A 20,737-nucleotide genomic window follows, 5' to 3' on the forward strand; every position below is an offset into this window, starting at 1 on the left:
TAAAACTGCTGAATACGTCCCCCCAATGGAAGAAGAAATAAGTCTGGAGCGCTCACCTGCTGACTCGGTGTTCTGGAATCCTTCCCGATAGGATCCCTTGTTAAAGCGTCGCTTGTTGAAGCGCTGCCTGGTGGGGTAGAAGGTGCCACCACGGGTGGAGTCCCACTCTCCCCTGCCGCCTCCGAAATCTCCTCGCTGAGGACCTTGGGAGAATTGACGGCCAAACGAGCGTCCCCGGCCTCGTCCGGTCCTGTTGAAAGCCCCTGCTTGTAATACCCGTTTGATTCCTGCCTGAGCTTTGTCCAGGGTTGTGAAGGTGCCCACGTATTTCGCCACATCTTTGATGAAGCGGTCGCCGAATGGGTTGCCGTCCGCCAATGGGCCAGGCTCCGCCGCTGCCAACTCCGTAAGGTTAGTGTCCATGCGCATCAGGATGGACTTTCTGCGCTCCGTGGAGATTGCGCAGTTGGCATTACCTAATAGGCAGATAGCCCGCTGGGTCCAGCCCGCCAATACATGGGAATCAATAGCGGTTCCCGATTCCTGCGCCTCCAGAGCCATCTCCAATATCTTGGCTAGGGGACCGACCACATCAAGAAGCTTTTCTTGGCACCCTCGCCATGCGCGGTCTATACCCTTCTTGGGGTCCTTGGCAAACTTTTTAAGGAAAGTTAGCAGACTAGAGTCAATTTCCGGCGTTTCCGCCACCTTGTCCGTAAGGTCCAGTCGGGGACATTCAGACCGCAGTCTGTTGCGAACTTCCTTGTCAAAGCTCTTGCGCAAGTTCTCATGTAGGTACGCTGCCACCTCCGGGGCAGGCAACCAATCCGAGGATCTAGGATGAACAATATCCGAGGGGTTGAAGGTGAAAGGCGTAGGGGCCGCCTGTGGAATCTCCACATTCTTAACCTTCTGAGATTTCTTCTAGGGAGGGGAATCATCAGGGGTGTCCGAGGAGGTGGAACCAAGTTCCGAATCAGTGTCCTGAACCCTCTCCCTCTCTGTCGCAGGGCGCGGGAGTGACGAATAGGAAGCAGAATGAGGCCAGGACTTAGGCCGTGGCGCCTCTGCCGGCTCCTCAGTTGGGGTAGTGAAGCAATGATGCTTTGCGAACCTCTCCAGTTGCCTAGTAATAGGCCTCAATGCAGTCGCCAATGCCTGCTGCACAGTTCCCGGAACTGCCTTCTCCAGGGCCTTGTTGACTGACTCCTGCACGGAAGCGTCCAAGGCCTCAACAATATTATCCTCGATGGCAGGTGTACCCACCTCCTCCTCATACAAGGTGTCATCCTCCTCATAGTGTACCCAATTTTCCATGGTGGAACCACATTTGTAGACGTACTTGCTCATAAGGCAGCAGTAATGAGGAGTAACAGGGGTGGAGCCAACCCTCAGCACCACAGCAATTATTACAGCCCACAGGGCGTAGTGTAGCCAAAGGAGCAAGAAAAGATCCAAGGAGGTGTGCTCCCTCCAGGCCCAAGTCGTTTTTACAGCCAGCCAGGCGCAGTAGATGCTCTCTGTATGGAAATCAGCCTGAAATGGCGAAAAACGAAAGAAAAACTACAGAAAATGGGCAGTTACGATGTGCGTAGCCCAAATCCTACCAAAATAGCCCAATTGGACTACGCACGTGGAAACCTGAAGCAAAAACGAAAGTGACCGGCTCCCAGCGCACCGGCTTATTAGGAGAGCCTTCGCGCTGCACAATAATGATCTGCCATAATGAGATGCACCCACCGAAGGCAGGGCGGTACCGTGCTGTTTGTACAATTGAAGCGCTTCCACGCGCTGTTGTGCAATCTACCAGACGCTTGGGAAAAGTGCCATAAACCGGCGCGATGCCCCCACGCATCGAACGCCGTGTGTATGGACCTCCGCTAAGCCCTGAGACCTCCCCGCTCCCAGCGGGATCTCCGTAGCGTTCAGAGCGCGAAATCAGGCTCGTCCCGCAAAATCGGGCATTCGTGTCAAAATGCAACGCGGCGTTCAAGGAGACTTTAAATCAAACAACAAAGCGCCGCTGGCAGCATATAATACATCAATCATCAAAATAAAGCATTCAATATTGTAATAATCGAGAGCTCAACTTATCTGTCTGCGTGAGCAGCAAAGAAAGAGGACTGATTCTGGTATTACTGGCTCTTATGGGGCTCTGCAGGAAGTGATGTGGTGCATGCATCATGGGAAATGTAGTTTGTTTTGCATAAGAAAAGTTTTCATTGGCTGCTGTGAGTAGCAATAAATAAGAAAGAGAAGCATAATACGAAGCCTCCGGTCCTGTAATAGAATTGGGAATGGGTAGTTGCTGCGGAGCCAGATGTGGTCAGGCCTTGCCAGAGAGTCAAGGAGGTGATAAGAGGCTGGGGGGTTAGATGAAAGGAGACCTTGGCAGTGAGTCTGGAATGGGCAGAGGCTGGGGAGTCAGATGGTGGGAGACCTCGGCATAGAGACGGGAATGGGTGGAGGCTGGGGAGTTGGATGAAGGGAGACCTCAGCATAGAGTAGGGAATGGGAGATGGCTGGGGAGTCGGATGAAGGGAGGCCTCAGCATAGAGTAGGGAATGGGAGATGGCTGGGGAGTCGGATGAAGGGAGGCCTCAGCGTAGAGTCTGGAATGGGTGGAGCTGGAGAGTCAGATGAAGCAATACCTCGGCGGAGAGTCAAGGGGATGGGGAGAGCGGCGCCGGGGAGTCAGATGAAGGGAGACCTTGGCGGAGAGTTGGGAATGGGTGGAGGCTGGGGAGTCAGATGAAGCGAAACCTCCGCAGAGAGTCAATTGGATGGTTAGAGGCTGGGGAGTCAGATGAAGGAGTTGGAGGTATAGGGAGAGAGTCCTGGCAGGCATTGTTAGTGAGAGTGAAAGGGAAAGGCATGTTGGGACTCATGGGACCACGAGAGGCTGTAGTGTCAAGCAAAGGACGAGCTGCTATGGTGAAGATGTGGTCATGGGGAGAGGCTGGGGTAGAGGGATAGCGTTGGGGGACATGAGAGCAGTGCTTAATTTGTAAAATAATAAGTGCCAGGGCCCTGACCAGGAGGCCACTGCAGCTTGCACCACCCATTGCCCTGTCATCACTGCCAATGACGGTACCAAAACAACTACTAACCATCTCTCTCACCTGCAAGTGAGACAGTGCAGATTATTCCAGGCCCTCAAAGCTAAAGGAATGGCTGTGGAGGCAGGTAGGTATAAATATTTTTTAATGTATATTGTATTCATAAACCACCATTATTCTGCTCATCGCTAAATTAGATGAGCAGCAACACCATGTGGCAGAGTGTCATAAGTGTGGTGATGACAATTAAGTGCTGGAGCCGAGCTGCAGAAACTAATTAATTACCGGTGCGGAGCACCGTAAACCACCAGCTCTAATTAAGCGCTGGATGAGAGAGGCAATAAAGTCAGAAGATGTGATCAGTTTGGTGAGTGTGAAGGAAATAGAGGCTGTGGTGCAGAGGGAGAATAATTGGAGGCTGGAGTAGAAGGCCAATGGAACGAGGAGAGGCAGGTGCCAAGGGAGGCACATACTGGCTTTTCACTGAGTGCTATATTAACAGGCCAGCTTGGGTCATTTCTAACTGGCTGCATTGACAACAGTGCTGGCTGTCATATTTGGCTCTGTGGTACATGAAGGAGAAACTCAGTGGAGGAACCAGGTTCAAGCCCCCAAGGCACAAGTACTCACACATCCAGTGGGTAAGCTCACTTATGCTAAAGCTTTCCCATTGTGTGTTGCATGGCAGAAGGCTGATTTTCTCAACCCTTTTCCTGCCAACCAGCCTCGGCCTGTGCAGATAAGAGCAGTGGGGCCGGGTGAGGGGGGATTTCGACAGACGACCATGAGGCAAAATGAATTATTTATTTAATTTTCCCTCGTGGTCGTCTGTTGAATCCCCCGCCCCTCAACCCAGACCCACCACCTGCACGGGCCGCTCCTGCTGCCAACCTCTTTCTGCCCACCACATATCTATCTACCCTTCTGCTAATGCCCCAGCTTCTTGGTATGGGGTGCATTCATCTGCCTGTACAGCCCTGGTCATGTCTATGTGTCAGGAAACAAACTGGTGAGTGGCTAGGTAGGTGGCTTGCCAGAGACTGTGTTTTTATACTATGTTACTGCATACCTGTTTGCTGGTGTTTGCTCAACTAAATTGCCTAAACCTCTGTATATGTGTGCATGTCTGTTACACATACACTTCAACAATGAATTGTGGTACATTGTGGTAAGTATGTGCATTATTGTGGCATTATGAAAACGGGGTTAATGAGTACATTATTATTGGATTATGGAAACTGGACATATATGTGCAATGCTGAGTTCGCAGTGTATGTCAAGGGGCATTAGAATGAGCAGTTAAGGGTAAGTGTGTGGGTATTACATTTTCTAACATGATGTTATGTTGTCATGTTGTCTGTTCTGTATAGACTTGTACCATTATGGCAGTGTAGTGCTTTCATAATATGTGTGCCCTTTCATAGATTAAGAGAATTCCATCAATCAGTTGTCTATGGTTGCTTGGTTTGTGATTGGTAGTGATGGTTAGTAGTGAGTTCTTTAAGGTCTTGTATAGAACTGTTATTGTTAGATAACATGAAACTAAAATGAGCTGATTCTACTAAAATCATTTATAGTAATTAGCAAGCAGATTATTGGTTCCTTACAGGCCCTTTTGGTGGTGTTCCACCCTTGGGGGTGGAGGAGTCCCTGGAGACAGATACAAGGTTTCCGTTCGGGAGCATGTTGGGGCTTTAACAGGGGATTTTGTAATAAAAATCCAGGCACATATAAACATGAATGCTCCAAATGTGGGGGGTAACAATGGCGGTTGGTGACATATGAAAATGGTAGGGTGAGTGCAGTGAATATTTTGACAGGTACAGTGATAATCCAGCAGTGTCTTTAGGCTTGACACCGAAGCACTTAATCATGGATTGTTATATGTTTTGTTTATAACAGACCACGACTCAGAGCTCGAGAGTTGAGACTGGGGGCAGTGCGAATTTCTAAAAGTGCATGAGTCAAAAATGAAAACACTGTGCATTCAAAGTATGCACTATACAAGTAGATTATTTTTGATATAGCACGCTCTCGACCCAAAGGTATTAGAGCACTTAAAAAGAGCATCAGTTTACACAATACCCGTTTACCTTCATTATTTGTAGGTACAGGGAGATGAAGTGAATTATTGAGAAGCACAGGATGTTGAGATGGTGCGGTGACTCGAACCCATGCTTCCCCAGTTCCAAAGTCGGCAACTCTGGCTATTAAGCCACACCCTCTTCTTCCCTATAAGGGAACTAATAGCCTTCGATGAAACAACATGCTGGAAATACCTAAACATCAAGATGAAGTAAAAGACTGACACGGCATGCATCACAGTAAGTTAATTAACATGTTATTATAATAAAAACTAAATATTTACTTACTTATTAGCTGCAAACCTTCCTTGCAAGGTCCACTCTCACAGCCAACTCTCTTAACCAAGCCTGACGCTGCTCTCATGCTGATAATAATGTTAAGCAGCATGAGAGAAGCACCAGGATAGGTAAGAGCTGGCTGGTTTAATGCTCCCTCAGGTACTGGGACCGTGTGCCTGCTCTCCACCCATCTGTCTAAGACAGCTCAGGTTGGGGAGGTTTGAACTTTGCATGTTCAAACCTCCACAGTGTGAGCCGAGTGTGAGGACCTCCCCAGTGTGAGCCGAGTGTGAGGGCAGGCCAATAGGTCAATCGGCCATTGCTGGTGATTGGGAGGGAGGAGTGGTGGCAACTCCAGTTTGAATTGCCCATGTTGGTTTGACGGAGTTGGCTGTTGCAAGACAGTCGGTCAAACCAACATGGGCAATTCAAACTGGAGTTGCCACCACTCCTCCCTCCCAATCACTAGCAATGGCCCATTTGCCTCGCCCTCACACTCTGCTCGAACTGAAGGGTGAAATATAAAATGGCAACAAACATCTTTTATTGGCATTTTATTTTTCTCTCTGCGCTCGCCGCTCGGGCGGCGACGCTCCTCTGCCCTTATGGAGGTAAAGCTGCTGGGGGGAAGTATCCCATTACGCAGTGTAGTGGATAAGTGGCAATGGATACAAGGGAGAAGTAAGGGGCAACATCAGCAGAAGCAATCTGGTGACAACTTGTTCTACTCCAATTAAGGATAACAATTTGGTGCGGCAAAAGGGAAACATTGGTTAGTTACGGAGCAGTTAATGAAGGATGCAGCAGAAGGTGTTACAGTTAGCGCTCTAGCGTTTCAGCTAGAGCGCTGAAGGACACGCGTAGGTTGCGCTTACGTCGGGGACGTGAGCGCGCATACAAATAATAAACGGGCAGGCGAGCCAGTTAGTTCGCGCCCAACCGAGTAACGATGTGGAGTGTATTCATTGCGCTGCGCGCACGCTAGGCCCCCCCTGACTCCCCAGACCATGAGGGTGCTGACCCAGGGCCCTACCCTTCCTAGGCAGAGGTCAGGGAGTGAAACACCACACTGGCGACGAGGGTGGGATTACTGAACCCCAGGAACTCCTGCGACCGGCTGCACAGCCAAGGAGGCCTCGCCTGACGACGCAGCGCGCTGCATCTGCCCACGTGCGGCGACTGACTAACCAAGTGAGTGCACGACGACCCCTGCTCACACGTCGGTGGTTTCGACACCACCATGGGCGATGATGAGACGCCCGGCCCTGCGGGGGCGCTGCCCCATCACCCCGCTTCAGGAGTGCTGCCTCCTTTTAGCGAAGCCGCGGACCCCACGACCGCCGCTCCACGTGGCAGACATGGCTGGGGAGGCTGGAAAACTACTTCGTTGGGTCCAGAGAGACGGATGGAGCAGTGAAACGCTCCCTACTACTTCACTACGCGGGAGAAGAGATTTACCTTCTGTTCAAGCATCTGCCCGACACGGGTCCCCCGACGGACTATGCAGCGGCGGTTGCGGCCTTGAACGCACATTTTGACCCCCAAGTCAACCCTGATTACGAGCACTTCAAACTTCGCCAAGCGAAACAGCGCGAAGGAGAGTCGGTTGACGCGTTCCACGCGAGGCTGAGGGTTCTCGCAGACACGCACCTGGTCGGAGATCGGGCTAAAGAGGAAATCAGGGCGCAGCTGATCTTGAGGATCAGGAGTAAAACGCTACGAGGCATGATACTTCGCAAGCCTAACATCGCAATGAACGACATCCTCGTCCTGGCCAGGACTCACGACCTGTCAGTGGCACGCGCAGAGGAAATGGATTTAGCCCTAGTGAAAGTAGCTGCCAGTACCGTGGAGGTGAAAGTGGAGAAAGCGGACGCAGTAAAAATTGATACTTGTATAGCGCACTACTCACCCTCAAGGGTCTCAAGGCGCTTGTACGAATACCGCTGTGGAACCCATCCTGGCTTTCCCTGTGAGGCGTCCACTCCTGGGCACCCCCAAGGTGGAGGTCAGGCATCCTTAGCGTTGTGGGGGCCGTTGTGGAGATTAAGCAAGCTATTGCCCAGAGTTGCAGAGTGGGACTCCATGATTGGAATGGCACCGAGGCGAGAATTATCAGGTCCGTGGAATTTTTGAGCCCAAGACCCACCAAGGAGGGGAATTGAACCCTGGTCCCGGGCTAGACCTCTGCATCAGGGTCTGCCGCTCTAATCATTGAGCAACACTTCTCCACCAGTCCGGAGAAAAGAACGGCCGCCAAAGCCCCGCGACCGGCGGGCCCCCGATCAAGCCAAGCAATGTGGGTACTGCGGATACGACGAACACCCTCTCAAGGCATGCCCGGCTCGAGGGAAAACGTGCACCAACTGTGGCATCGACAACCATTTCGCGTCAGTCTGTCGCAGGAAGACGCAACGGAGCAGCCACAAGCGAGACAAGCCAGTGAGGAAGCTGGTACGGCAACTGTCACACACGTCATTATCGTCGCAGCCACGGCCCAGGAGAAAACAAGCCAGGGAGTACCCAGACTCAGACACTGAGTCCGACGATGGGAAAGAAACGTACCTTGTGTCGTTCACCAGAGCCCTCAAAAGCACCAGGCGACCTCAGCCACGCTGTGACATATTGATAGCCGGATCGGAGGTGAACGCTGTGATAGACACCGGTGCGTCGGTGACAGTGATGGGTGTGCAACAGTACAACCGCCTCAGACCAAGGCCGGAGCTCCGACCGTCGAAGGCCAAGATCTTCGCTTATGGAAGTGACACGCCGCTTCCGCTGAAGGGCAAGATGACGGTAGCAGTACAGTCAGAGAAGGTGGAAATCGTCATCGACGTTCATGTCATCAACCAGGAAGTAGACACACTTCTCAGCGGCCACGCGGCAGAGGATCTAGGACTGATCACATTCCTCAGAGTGGTCCAAGACCGGCAAGTCGAAGACCTGCTGGAAGCATTTCAAGGCCTGTTTTCAGGACTAGGGAAGATCAAAAGGCCGCCCGTACGACTTCACATAGACCCCGCTGTGCATCCGACAGCCCTCCGGCACAGGTGCATCCTGTTTCACTTACGCCCGTTAGTAGAGGAGGAGCTCCGACGATTGGAGGAACAGGGCGTCATAGAGAAGGTCACGGGACCCACACCATTGGTGTCCCCGATGGTGATAGCCGAGAAGCCACGACAACCCGGGAAGATCCGGCTATGCATCGACATGCGCCTCCCAAACAAGGCCATCACAAGGGAGAGGCACATCACACCGACCATGGACGACATTGTCTCCGATCTGAACGGCGCCCGATGGTTCTCGAAACTGGACTTAAATGCGGGGTACCACCAACTCACCCTAGCTAAGGAGAGCCGGTACATTACCACCTTCAGCACGCACTTGGGGTTACGGCGGTACAGACGCCTGAATTTCGGGATTTCATTGGCTGCCGAAATCTTTCAGAACACGATTAGAGACATCCTGGTCGGACTGCCTGGCGTCCTGAACATGAGTGATGATATCCTCATCTACTCCAAAACAGTGGAGGAGCACTACCGACACGTACGGGCCACCCTCGCGCGCCTCCAAGAGCACGGAGTCACCCTACACCGAGAGAAGTGCCAACTGTTCCAACAAAAGATTTAATTCTTTGGCTACATCTTTACCAAGGAAGGCATCCAAGTAGACCCTCGAAAGTCGCAAGCCATCAAAATGGCCGCGGCCCCCGCGTCAGTGGCGGAAGTGCGCAGCTTTCTAGGGATGGCCACATACTGCGGAAGGTTCGTCCCAAATCTGGCCAACCTGGCTGAGCCCCTGAGACGCCTCACCAAGACCGACGTGGCGTGGCAGTGGACTGACACCGAAGAGCAGGCTTTTGAGGTGATCAATTCAATTCATAAAGCTTTATTCGGAGCTTGACAACAAAGTCCATAAAAGCAATACACATAAAAACATCAATGATACACATAGGATAATAGCAAGAATAATTCATAAAAAACTTCATCAATGGGGTTAAAACAGATAATACATAAAAAACGACAATATCAATTTTAAAAGATGATAATACTAGGCCTAGCCTTGATAGCTTTTAAAAGGAATGTGGCTGTAAAAAAACAGACATCGGGAGAGGGGTTAAATATCAGTTTCATGACATCCTTAACTGTTCTGACACCGAGTTTCTTATACAGGGGTTTTAAAAATGCAATACGGTAGTTACCATATAGTGGGCAAAACAATAGAAAGTGCATTGTACTTTGGGCTGTAGTTCCATCACAGGGACAAGGACCCATGGGGTATTTTTTGGTATTAGGAAACGCCACCAAATGGTGAACAATTCCGAAGCGCAGTCTGGTTAAAACGAACCTGTGAGAGGGCCTAGTAACAAAGCTCAAATAAGATTGATAACCTGACATCTCACAGCAGCTGTCATAGAGCTTGCAGGTGGATAAATTGCTACTGGCCTTCAAATGTTGCTCAAACTTTAGTGACAACCAAACAGACTTCATTTCGCTTTTGGACATATTATTGGCAGCATAACAGTCCTCGTATAGATTAACACCATATATGTCCTTAAAACTGTGCATAACGAATTTTACCCAGGGGATCTTCAAATGATTATCTAGAGATAAACAGTCCTTAATAATAGCTCTATTCATGGAGGTCTCCTCCTTAGCCCAGATCGCACGCCACAGCATTAAAGGTCTATGGGCAATGGAATCTAGAAGATGGGATATTCCAAATTCCCTATGGACCAGATGCGTGGATGCTGAAGTAGGCAAACAGAGTAGCCTTTTTAGAAACAGGTTTTCCTCCACTTGGAGACACCCAACCGAAACATGCCCCCAGACACCTGCTCCATAAAGGGCAATTGAAAGGCACCTCATTTGGTAGATCTTCAGCATGTCGCTAATCCGTTTATCCCCGATCTTAGAGGCGAACGTGAATACCCCGTGAGCACATTTCGCCATTCTTGCTCTAACGTGGGTGACTTCGCTGGTCCAGCTACCTGTCTTGGAAAAGGTGATACCCAAGTAGTTAAATGTATCTACCGTCTGTACCCTCTGTCCTTCCATAAAGAATGAATGGGGTTTTTTACGGCCCTTACCACATTCCATGACAAAGGTCTTTGTTTTGTTAATGACCAGCTTCCTTTCCCCAATAAACAAGGAAAACCTGTCCATGAGGCGTTGAAGGCCTACAGGGGTCCTAGAAAGAAGTACTGCGTCGTCCGCATACAGCAATACCGGGGTATAGGAGTCAAGAATGGTTGGGGCATCTGCCCCCACAGACCTTAAGACAGAGTCTACCTCGTTGATAAAAAGTGTGAAAAGCAATGGGGCTAACACACACCCCTGCCTAATGCCACGCTTAACAGCAAACTTAGGAGTACACTCCCCACCCGGGCCGTATCGAACGCTAGAGCTAAGGTTAACGTACAGTCTGGCCAGGAAATGGACAATGCCCTCCGGTGCCCCCATTCCAAGTGGTGTCTCCCAAAGAATATGATGATTAACCATATCGAAGGCACTACTAAGGTCGGCGAAACAGAGGAAGAGGGAACCTTTCTTGGCCATAGTATATTTCCCAATTAGTAGTTCTAGGTTGAGGCACTGTTCAACTGTGCCTCTGCCCTTCCTGAATCCATATTGGGAATTGGCCAGGATATTATTGTCTTCAGCCCATTCTTCTAGTCTGACAAGGAGCACCCGGCTCATAATTTTCACGGACGAATCAAGAAGGGAGATAGGCCGATAGTTCTTAGCATCACCCTTCTCCCCCTTTTTATAGATGGGAATAATAATAGATTCCTCCCATGTAGGCGGTGCACCATGTCTCACAGCAGTGTTAAATACCTTGGTCAATAATGGGCCCCAGATTTCAGGTTCTTTTTTGTAAATATCCACCGGCACACCATCAGGTCCCTGAGCCTTCCCACCTTTACTTGCAATAATGCATTTCTTAACCTCGGCACATGTAATGTCTAGGGGAAGAATTGGCCGGACCCCACCACCATTGTCCATGTGTTTATCAGAATCAAAAATCAGGGAAAAGTGGGAAACCCAGCTTTCCACGCTGACGTTAGCTGACAGAATAGGCGCAGCCTCGTCCCTTAAAAAAGGGCTGTTGACTGTGGCCCAAAACAGCGAGGAGTCAGAGGTTTCGGCGGCCCGGTCTAACTTATCCCATGCCTCACGCTTAAGTTCTGCCTTTCTTTCCGCCACGGCTGCCTTATAGGTTGCCCTAAGATGCCGAATAAGAGTAATGTCCCTCTGTTTTTCTGCCAATGCCACCTTAAGGCTCTTCAGGGCAGCAGTACAGGCATGATCAAACCACCCCCTTAGCCGATTTGAAACGCCCTTAAAATTTTTGGTGAATACTGCTTCTATGGAGTGATTGATGTCGACAAATGTATTCAGGATTACAGCTGTCGATTCTTCACTCGCTAGGATAGTTTCAATTTCTTTAAAGCAGTTCTCAATGATGGAACTAGACAGGAGGTCTGCCTTCTCTCCCTTCCACCTAATTCTATATCCATTTGGTCTATGTGGTTCAATGTTATCCACAATACTAGGTTTGGGACCTAAATTAGTTTTCCAAAAAGCCATCTCCATGGTCAGGCAGTTGTGATCACTAATCAGATTATCTACTACCAGAGGGGCAGAACACCATGGAATAAGGCTAGTGGAAGTACAAATAAAATCAATGACAGAGTTAGCGTTTCTGCCCGTGAAGGTAGGGACAATTTCATCAAGGACACCCCTCGCATTCCCCATGATCTCCATATCATATGTCATCAGGATTTTATTTAATGAATCCCCATAAGGATTATGGGGAAAATGGGCGACTCCCTCTCCTTGGGTACTTAAAAAACCACAGACCCTATGGGCAGAGGACACACAGGTAGAAATATTAAAATCACCCAACCAGATAAAATCAAAAGCGATTTCATTTCCTGTAACAATTTTAACCAAAGCTTCCTCCAAAGCAAAAGCTATCCGTTGCCTAGAATTATCAAAAACATTATTATAAAAATTGATTAAAAGGATATTCCTATCCTGCTCCTTACAAAGCCAAAGGATCTGGGAATGGTCCCCCACCGGGACATGTTTCTTTACTACAAACGGGGCGTCAACAGAAATCAGTGTCAGGAGGCCACCCTTGGCTCTTCCTGAGTTTGAAGCCACTGCAGGTATTGAATATGAGACAAACCCGTTATAATTAATGGGGACCAAACTCCAGGTTTCCTGGAAACATAAAATATTAAAAAGATTGATAAAATCAAACCAACCTAAGCAATCATCCTTGTGGGAAAGTCCCGCAACATTCCAACAAGCTATAACACTTGAACCAGAGTTAACTAAACATGTGGAAGGGTTCTTCGGGGACCTATCCCCTCTCACGTTAACCAGATCTTCTTGGTCGCATGCCAAAGTAGAGTCCAGTTTGCTTACACCAATATTGTTAATAATAGTTGTTGATATCCTGGGGGCCCCAATGTAGCTCACTTTGCTCGGGTCCAAATCCTCCGACCTAACACCATCTATGGTCGGCTCCAGTCAGTCATTATAATCAAGCCCACTTAATGGCTGGAATCTATTAAACGTAGAGATAGTGGGTGTAGCACCCATGTCCTGTACTCTAGGTCTATACCAATGGCGCTCATCAACAGATTGAATGACAGGTTGAGTTGCAAAATCTCTATAAAAGTACCCAAGCGGCCGCAGGGATATACCATGTTCGGTCACTGGGAGAGAAGCGGCTTTAATTAAAACTGTGGAGGTAAGTTGGGGGTTGCGAAAGTTGATGACTATACAGTCGCCTTCGCAGGTCTTACGGGACTTACCAACCCAGTTAGTTCTCCTAGTACTAAGTATATCTCTAGATAGTGCTATAGGGAAGTCACACTGTCGGTGGAGCCAGTCCACAGTTTTATTCTTTAATGACGAGTGTGATTCTACACTAGCAGGATTGCTATCAAGCCTCTTAACAGGGGGGACGTTCATAAGGACAGCAACAAATGGTGCACACATAGGTGGCAGGTTCGGTTGGGGGTTTCTGGAGCCAGGGAAGTTTACATTGTGGCCCAACGAATCCCCCGGTACTAAAACGTCGGGTGGTTTTGTGGTGTTTTGCCGCTGAGATGATACATTGGGAACCGCAACAGGCTTTCCAGGGGCACACCCAGGTCTGCATTCAGAACTACTGTTCTCGGCCATCATTGGGGCTGTATCAGAGGTAGTTAAGGAAGTCTCCTCAGGCACCTGAGTACCAGTAATATTGGTTGGGGCTGGTCTAGCCTTGATAAAAGAATCCAAGATACCTCCCAATCTGACTACTTCGTCGGCAAGAGTGGAAAGTTTGGTCAATAAAGGTTTAACTAATATGTCAAACTTGGCAACTATAGCCTGGGTTATAAGATCCAGCTGTTCTTTATCTAAAGTGACCTTAACTCCTTCCGTTAGCACAGATTGGGCTGGGACATTTATCTGCGGGGTAGTGTCCTTTTTGTTAGTATGGCGATTCCCTCCTCGCTTAGACTGTATGGGTTTAGTAGTGTTCCTACAGGTGCGTATTAATTTTTGGCGTCTGGGAACAGACTGACTGGGGATAGGTACAACAGGTAAAATAGCTTGTCCTGGTTCAGGGTCGATCGTGGACTCAGGAGTGTCGCTATCCGAACTAATAGTGTCAGTAACAACTCCCTCAGATATACAATCAGTGGGTAATAAGGGAGTATTAAGATCCTGAACAAGGGGGCGCTCAGAGGCCAAACAAATGGGCGGGGGGGGAAACCAAACTCTGTGACCCTGGACGACCTAATGATTTCCTACGTTCCTGATTAATTTTATCGACCATCTTAACCAGGTAATTGTCCATGGTTGTGGTCGAGGCTGCTATCTTTGGTTTGGGCATAATTAGCAAATCGGGCTCCGGGACCCCCCTGAAATTTCTTATTGTAGACACCAACAACAATATACCAGGGTTTCCCAAATAGGTTATCACATACAACCTCCGATCCCCAGGGAGCTTTAAACAATAAGCAACAGTAACTCGGCAATCGATACACACAACAAAATGTGCAATGGTAAACTTAAGTAACACAGGAGTCCAAAAGCCAGTCTGCTGCTCCCACCTGCCCCCTCCTGTCCCGGACTGTCTCAGACTGTCCGCCCTTAGTCCGGGCTTCGTCCAGGGCGTCCCGCGTCGCGTCCCGCTCCGCTTGTAATGGTGCTATTTGGCCAAAACAGCATCCAATGGGAAATAGGGGAGGATCGTTATCCCGTTAGTGGGCGGGATGGCGGGAGGGCGTGCCGCTACACAGCTGCGGCGCTGCGGCGCTCAGGGCTCCTGGGACCTGCAGTCCCGTCCGACGACTCCTTCAAAATCTGCCACCAGGTAATGTGAGCCTCCACCTCCTCCTTCTGAACGCTGCGGGACCCGCGCCAGCGGGTTCCGCGAGGAATTTTATCCCGTTAGTGGGCGGGATGGCGGGAGGGCGTGCCGCTACACAGCTGCGGCGCTGCGGCGCTCAGGGCTCCTGGGACCTGCAGTCCCGTCCGACGACTCCTTCAAAATCTGCCACCAGGTAATGTGAGCCTCCACCTCCTCCTTCTGAACGCTGCGGGACCCGCGCCAGCGGGTTCCGCGAGGAATTTTATCCCGTTAGTGGGCGGGATGGCGGGAGGGCGTGCCGCTACACAGCTGCGGCGCTGCGGCGCTCAGGGCTCCTGGGACCTGCAGTCCCGTCCGACGACTCCTTCAAAATCTGCCACCAGGTAATGTGAGCCTCCACCTCCTCCTTCTGAACGCTGCGGGTGATCAAGGAAGCGCTTCTAGACCAGACAACACTGGTCTACTTTGACCCGACCAAGAAGACCGAGATCCTGGTGGATGCCAGCCCCGTAGGGCTGGGGGCAGTCCTAACACAAGAACAGGAACCGGGGCAATGGGCAACTCTGGCGTATGCTAGCAAGGCCCTCACCGACACGGAGAAGCGGTACTCCCAAATCGAGCGGGAGGCACTGGCGATCCGGTGGGGCTGCCGTCAGTTCCATCTGTACGTATGTGGACACCCGTTCACAGTGGTGACCGACCATCAGCCGCTGGTGCCGCTATTCCGGGGAACAGCACCACACCCGCCCCCACGCATAGAGCGGTGGGCCATCGACTTGCAACAGTATCACCTAAGTGTAGTATACCGGCCAGGGGCCAAAAACCCGGCAGATTTCCTGTCCCGCCACCCAGGACACGGCAGTGAACCCGAGCACAAAGACGCTGAGGACTTAGCCGAGGAGCACCTTGACATGGTGGCGGCACTGACGTGTCCCCAGGTCATAACGCTTGAGGAGCTCCGAGAAGTAGCCGATCAAGACCCCGTGATGGGCAAGGTCAAAAACACCATCCTCGAGGGAACCTGGCAGTCGTTCCTGCAAATGGCGAACTCGTGGCCCAGTGGAGACCGAGAGGACCTTCAACACATGTGGAGGGTACGCCACGAGCTGAGGGTGACCAGAGGGGGACTCCTTCTAAGAGGTTCCCGAATCGTCGTCCCAGGGGCACTCCGGACAAGAGCGACACAGTTAGCCCACAAGGGACACCAGGGTACAGAGAAGATGAAAGCCCGGATGAGGGAGAAAGTTTGGTTCCCGGGTATGGACGACTATTTCACCGACACTGTCCGCAGCTGCCAGTCATGCCAGCTAACAGGGGAGGCCCAACCACCGGCACCCATCATAACTGAAGAGCAAGATCAGCGTGGACTTTGGGAGCCTGCCCGACGGGCGAGCCACCCTAGTCATCATTGACAGTTACTCGAAATACCCAATAGCAGAGGCCCTACCGTCCACCGCCTTCGTGCATGTGAAGCCCCCGCTGGAGAAGGTATTTGGGATGTTCGGATACCCCGAGGAACTGTGGAGTGACAACAGACCCCCATTCCAAGGGCACGAGTTCGAAGAACTCCTGAAGTCACACGGCATCAGACACAGGCGCATCACCCCGCAATGGCCCCAAGCCAACGGGGAGGTGGAGCGGTTCATGCGCACCATCAATAAGGTACTGCACATCGCCGTGTCCGAACAACTAGACCCGGAGCAAGAGCTACAGCGATTCCTAGGGGAATACCGCAGCACTCCCCACTGCTCCACCCGACAAGCCCCCTGGGCACCGATGTTCCAAGGAGCTCGCAGGGATGGGCTGCCAGTAGCCCCAGGCTGGGTAGCGCCGCCCTTCAGCGAGGAAGAAGCATTCCGAAGGCGCCAAAGCGAAACAACAGAGTCAGTGAGGCCCGGAGGGCTGTGACCCGAGAAGTTCAGGCCAGAGACACGGTGGTCCTAAAAGAGCGCCGGCCAGGAGGAAAGTTTAAGACTTGATATGAAAGAGGGTACTGGAGAGGGGTCGACCGCCGAGGAACCATGGTGACAGCGCGTCGAGGGAGAGACCTGGTCACCCGGAACATATCGTGGTTCAAGGTGGTGAGGAGACCCGCGGACGACCAAGAGACGGCAGACCTCGAAGTAGACCACGACTCTGGGGACGCCCCGGGGGACCCATCCCGCTCCGACCCACGGAGCAACACAGAGTCTGAGCCAGGCGGTGCCGACGGCACAGGTGGTGGGCCAAGGCAAGAAGTGCCACCTGGGACCTCGGCCCCGGGCGCACGAAGGGCCGCCAGGTATGAGCTGAGGGAGAACCCCAGGCCCAGCAGTCGGCTGAGAGACTTTGCGTGCCAAGTAAGTGATGCGGCGAAGTAATAAGTGAACTGTTGTCAAGGACTGAGTTGAGAAGGGATGTTACAGTTAGCGCTCTAGCGTTTCAGCTAGAGCGCTGAAGGACACGCGTAGGTTGCGCTCACGTCGGGGACGTGAGCGTGTATACAAATAATAAACGGGCGGGCGAGCCAGTTAGTTCGCGCCCAACCGAGTAACGGTGTGGAGTGTATTCATTGCGCTGCGCGCACGCTAGACCCCCCCTTACTCCCCAGACCACGAGGGTGCTGACCCAGGGCCCTACCCTTCCTAGGCAGAGGTCAGGGAGTGAAACACCACAGAAGGCACGATGGCTGGCCCCTTTCATTACTGCCCACTACAGGATTTGATCATTTCACCATTGAGAGTTGTGCCAAAGAAAATAGCAGTGGAATTCCAAAAGAGCCACCATTTCTCATGGTCAGAGGGTTCATCTGTCAATGATGTCACGGTAAAGGAGAATACACTGGTTCAATTTGTGTCAATTGATGTGGCTGTTGGTTTGGCAAGGGCTTGCGGGGCAGGAGCAGAACTCACAAAACGCGACATCAAACCGTCCTTTAGATTGTTACCGGCCCACCCACTAGATTATGAAGGACATGTTTTTGTGAACAAGGTCCTACCAAGGGTTTGTGCAGCTTCAAGTAAGTTGTTTGAGATGTTCAGCGCTCTAAAGCAGGATGGACTATATAATTAAGGGTTTGGTGTAAACACCGAAACTTTATTTTCCCTGATGCCCAATAGTGTACCACTTTATTGCTATCTTGGTGCACTAAATAATACATGATATGGATTACCTTCGCGCTGTTTTACATTCATTGTTCAGAACTGGATCTGTTTTATTTGTCAGTAAAATTCAGGACAAGAATATGAGCACACGTTTCAATGTACGTTTTGAATTACTGAAGGGTCCCAGACCCGAAGAGACCCAGCCAACTTCAAGCCCTGCGTATACCAGCTCCCTCCCCACAACTGTCTTTGAACGCTGGCTGTCGACTGTGCCTTTTCAGCCAAATCATTTGAAAACCGCTGTAAAGTCCACCCGTCACTCATATTTAACCAAAATCTTATTTCTCGGTGAGTTAAGGGTGGGTAGTAAATCACTTCTCTCCTCGCGGCCGCCACGATCGGCAGCGCGGACCCTTTAAACTGCGGTCCTAAGGAAATGCTGACTTCAGTGGGCGGGGCTTGGTAGTAATGGGGAAAGTCATGTGAACAAAGCAGAAGACACCAAAACAAAGTCCGACTTTCCGTTCGTTCTCCTGATACCGGCGGGTAGGGCTTGCTGCTCCGCGGGCGGGTGTGCAATTACAGGTAAGGCGTAGGCGGGAGGGCAGTGGGGGGGCTTTAACAGGGATATTGTTTAATGCCTAGGTCTTCTGCCTAAATGTAAATTAAAAAGACAGAACTGCGTCCACAGCAGCCATGCTCGCAGAGGGTTCCCATATTTCTTAAAGTTAAGGCCCGCGCGTGTCTGGAGAGAAAGTGTTAAAATACGTGTTTTGTTCCCACGTTTGGGACATGCATTTATTTATGAGGTAGCCAGCCCCCTGGCAAAATATAATCATGACAACTGTTTAAATCCTGACTTTCGCATGACTTGTTCATGCACTGTGTGTGTAGCATTGTTTTGTTTATGTTAGAATTAGACTAATATGTCTGCCATCTCGTCCTTATACGGCGGGTGTCGCGCTCTTTTCTGTTACCGACAACCTCCTGGAAAGCAATGCGCGTCCACAGAATTCCATGAGGTCGCCTTTGCGAACCTGCAGCATCCTTTTGTCACTGACTTTAATGGGATCCCCCTCTGAAGCATATGGTCTCGCTCTCGTCCGAGAGCCATTTGATTGACAGGTATGGACATGACATACCTGATAACAAGGGTTTGTGGGTGCAGAGTCCACAGCTGGGATCACTGCCCTTGCTGAGGTGGAGAGAAGTGACCTCTGCAGGCTTCTGTAATTGGCTGAAAGTAAGCCTCTGGTGACTGGCCAAAGGTGTGAGATGAGTCCTCGGTGAGTGAGATCGCGTACCCTAGGTTGGGGATATATGATTCCTCCTGACACGAGGATACCCTGATGATAGTTTAAGGTTTTATTACAAAACAATCACACACAAATGAGTTAATTCTGGGAGCTTTATTTTTGATTCACTTCAGATGGGCTAAGTTAAAACTCCATATGGCTAAATTATGTTTTTTACAGAGAATATTCAGAGTTAAGCAAGACAAGCAAATCCAGAGATTTAAAACAAAGTCCAATTTTAATATTAACTATGTAATTTAGAGTTAGGGCTAGTAGAACATGTGCAGACATACAGACAGATCCATGTCCCATGTTTTATAGTGTAACTGCCCTATTAAGTGTGTCCTAGAATGAGGGACATGCTATTGGTGGAGACACCACCTGCTGTTCCAACAGTGAGGATGGCTCCAGACAGTGGAACAGCCCCCACGTTAGTGTGACTGAACTGGCTAATTTTTTTTTAAAGATCTCCATTAAAATGGTAGCTGCTTTTCAAGAAAATTAGCGCCTCGAGCATGCGGGGACCGTGTGAACAGCCCTGACGAAGCATGTACAAGTGACCAATTCACCAGTAACATGGAAGCCTGCATGGTCCCTCCGACGTCCCCGCCATATTGTGGCACTTATCTCTGCATTGCGACTCCTGTCCTTCCAATGGGACACGGGTTGACATGCTGGAACATGGGAAAGTGAACACTGACATAAAATCTACTGCCCCGTGCGGCCCTTCATCCATGCATTCATTTTTGTGCACAAAGACGTGCACAGTTATGTCATGCCTCCTTTATATTTGAGGCAACCCAGAGCTGCAAGGAAGCTAACACTGGGCGTGCAGTGCTGTGCATTGCTAAATTAGCGCTGCGAGGCCTACAGGGAGCACACACACCCCTTTAATGTAGGACCATCAAGTCGGATTATCACTAAGGCTCCCCTCATTCTGAGGGGCTTGCGAAACCTGCAGTTTGTCTTTTGATACATCCGAAGTTGACTGATGTCTAATGAATAGTAAAAGCAGAATATTTTGTGCGTATCCAAAAATGGTCTCATTTTGCACTTTTCAGCTGTCGAGCATCCGCATGATGTTCATTCACGTATCTCCCCATCTCGTCTCTTTGACTTCATATGAGGTGCCGTGTCGCCCTCCTCTACCCTATTTTATAGATCCCTGCTGGCCCCGGGTTAGGCCTGGCTCATGAAGCCCTTTCTTATTCTGCTTACGTGGTTTCCCTTTTACACCCTCGGCTGCTTGCCCTGCTGATTCGGCACACGAGACGAGCAGGGATTGCAAAACTTGTTTATGAGTTCACAGTGAGGGCCCTTTAACTGCTGAGAGATACTGTCAGGAGTTACCTTTGAACCCAGACCTCTGAATGGTCCAACCGGACCGTTGCTGACCTTTGGCCTGTACAGAATGCGTCTTCTGTCCGTTCTGCTGCTTCCTATATGTGCTCATAAGGCCCACAAATAACAAGTCACACAAAATACCTTCAGCTGTAGCGCGAATAAATATTCATCTTTATTTTATTATAATGAATTATTAATAAATTAATCAGTTTTTA

The 20,737-nt window shown here is 50.3% G+C and overlaps 1 protein-coding gene across 1 annotated transcript in view; it reads left to right on the plus strand.

The window, feature by feature from the left end:
- The first annotated feature begins 18,337 nt into the window (after positions 1-18,337).
- The window catches only part of TCN2 (transcobalamin 2), a 185,417-nt gene continuing 183,017 nt past the window's right edge, over positions 18,338-20,737 (plus strand). Inside the window, exon 1 of the mRNA XM_085633558.1 lies at positions 18,338-18,468. The gene's annotated coding sequence lies outside the window, so the exon portion shown is untranslated. The remainder of the gene's footprint in view (positions 18,469-20,737) is intronic.

The sequence above is a fragment of the Triturus cristatus genome, chromosome 11 (genome assembly GCF_964204655.1).
Source record: "Triturus cristatus chromosome 11, aTriCri1.1, whole genome shotgun sequence".
Classification (NCBI taxonomy): domain Eukaryota; kingdom Metazoa; phylum Chordata; class Amphibia; order Caudata; family Salamandridae; genus Triturus; species Triturus cristatus.